The 2,170-nt window shown below is 38.7% G+C and overlaps 1 pseudogene; it reads left to right on the forward strand.

Moving 5' to 3' along the window:
- The first annotated feature begins 1,610 nt into the window (after nucleotides 1–1,610).
- Nucleotides 1,611–2,140, forward strand: LOC102747414 (large ribosomal subunit protein eL21 pseudogene; annotated as a pseudogene).
- Nucleotides 2,141–2,170: the final 30 nt, after the last annotated feature.

Genomic DNA, 2,170 nt, shown 5'->3' on the forward strand with positions numbered 1-2,170 from the left:
ATAATAAATGTTGTTTTCAGCTGCTTAATGTTGGTATAATTTTTTATATTACATTGCACAACTAATATACACATCTCTTGGCAAAAGGATTCACTGTAGAATGTCTATAAAAATTTCCTATGGATTGAAAATAGTATAAGCTTTTCCAGAAATCAACTTACATTCAATCTTTTCAGGAACATTTCTGAAACACTATCAACAAATATGAAGCATATTTCTGATGGCATACATAGTAGTTATACTCACCACTCAGAACATTCTTTAAAATTTTAAAGTTAAAATTTGATCAATTGTTGCCTTAAGATTCTTCTTGTCTGTTTGTCTTGCCCAGTGTTATTATCCCAATTCTTCTACATGAAATCAATTCGTTAAAAACAAGAATAAGGAGGAGGAGAAGAAAAAGGAAAAAAAAAAAAAAAGAATAAGAAACATCAGTAGAGGTCATCTGGTTTTCACTGACCACAAAGGAATTACAAACTAGCGTTTTAAAAACACTTTGAATTCCAGGAAGAATCACTGAGAAAAATAATCTCCTACTTTGATGTGTATTCCCTAGCTGAATCGTAATGAGAACTCCTGTATTTTCTGGGACAGTCCCAATTTCAAATTGTCTGCTCCACTTTCCCCTAAATCAACCTGTACTTGCCAAATCACATGTCTTGATTTTGGTTTAGAAATTATGGAACTTTGAGGCGCCTGGGTGGCTCAGTCGTTAAGCGTCTGCCTTCAGCTCAGGTCATGATCCCAGGGTCCTGGGATCAAGCCCCGCATCAGGCTCCCTGCTCGGCGGGAAGCCTGCTTCTCCCTCTCCCACTCCCCCCGCTTGTGTTCCCTCTCTCGCTGTGTCCCTCTCTGCTGAATAGATAAATAAAAATCTTTAAAAAAAAAAAAATTATGGGCCTTTGTAATCATGAATTGCTCTTGAACTTGGCTTGTGTCATTGTTGGCAAAATATATCAACTCACCTATTACTCATTTATCAAGTTCCTTGGATAGCTTCAGCACTCTGCTAGGACAGTCCAACAAAGGGCTGGAAACTTACAGAAGCTTATCTACTATCTGGGGAAACTGAACAAGCATATATGATGGCACATAGCAATTAATTAAATGACATATGGATGCAATAGATAATTCAGTGTACTGTCAGAGTCAGGATTGAACATAAAGTAGGTCTCTGAGGGTGGTGAGAAGCACAAAGTGGGGCACAATGAACTGACAGCATAAGAAAAGAGATCACATATTGAGGTATACATCGAAGGCAGGTTGAATATGAAGGATGTCCCTAGTCCAGTGCTATGCGTCTGATCATTGTAATAATATCACTCATATCATGCCTACTGCATGCCAAGCTCTGTGTTAAATGCTTCACATATATCATCTCATTTTCTCTTTATAAATAAGATTCTTTTAATGTGCCCTTTGCAGACAAGAATGCTGACTTAGATTAAGTAACTCATCTGCCATCACGAGCTAATATGTGGAAGAGCCAAGATTTAAGTCCCAGTTTAAATGACATGAAAGCCCAAGCTCCTAGGCATGATAACATCCTGACGTCAAGTAGAGAAAACAGTCAAAGAAACATTAATTCTTGTTCCTTTCGGCCAGAACCGCCATCTTCCAGTAGTTCACCAAAATGACCAATACAAAGGGAAAGAGGAGAGGTACCCGCTATATGTTCTCTAGACCTTTTAGAAAACACGGAGTTGTTCCTTTGGCCACATACATGCGAATCTATAAGAAAGGTGATGTTGTGGACATCAAGGGAATGGGCACTGTTCAAAAAGAAAGGCCCCACAAATGTTACCATGGCAAAACTAGAAGAGTCTACAATGTTACTCAGCATGCTGTTGGCATTGTTGTAAACAAACAAGTTAAGGGCAAGATTCTTGCCAAGAGAATTAATGTACGCATTGAGCATATTAAACACTCAAAGAGCCGAGACAGCTTCCTGAAGCGTGTGAAGGAAAATGATCAGAAAAAGAAGGAAGCCAAAGAGAAGGTACTTGGATTCAAGTGAAGCGCCAGCCTGCCCCACGCAGAGAAGCACAGTTTGTGAGAACTAATGGAAAGGAGCCCAAACTGCTGCAACCCATTCCCTATGAGTTCATGGCATGATAAATGTAAAGAAAATAAAAGACCTCAAGACTGTTAAAAAAAAAAAAAAAAAGAG

The sequence above is a fragment of the Leptonychotes weddellii genome, unplaced genomic scaffold, assembly GCF_054177405.1.
Source record: "Leptonychotes weddellii isolate Sample4059 unplaced genomic scaffold, ASM5417740v2 HiC_scaffold_25151, whole genome shotgun sequence".
NCBI classification, from domain to species: domain Eukaryota; kingdom Metazoa; phylum Chordata; class Mammalia; order Carnivora; family Phocidae; genus Leptonychotes; species Leptonychotes weddellii.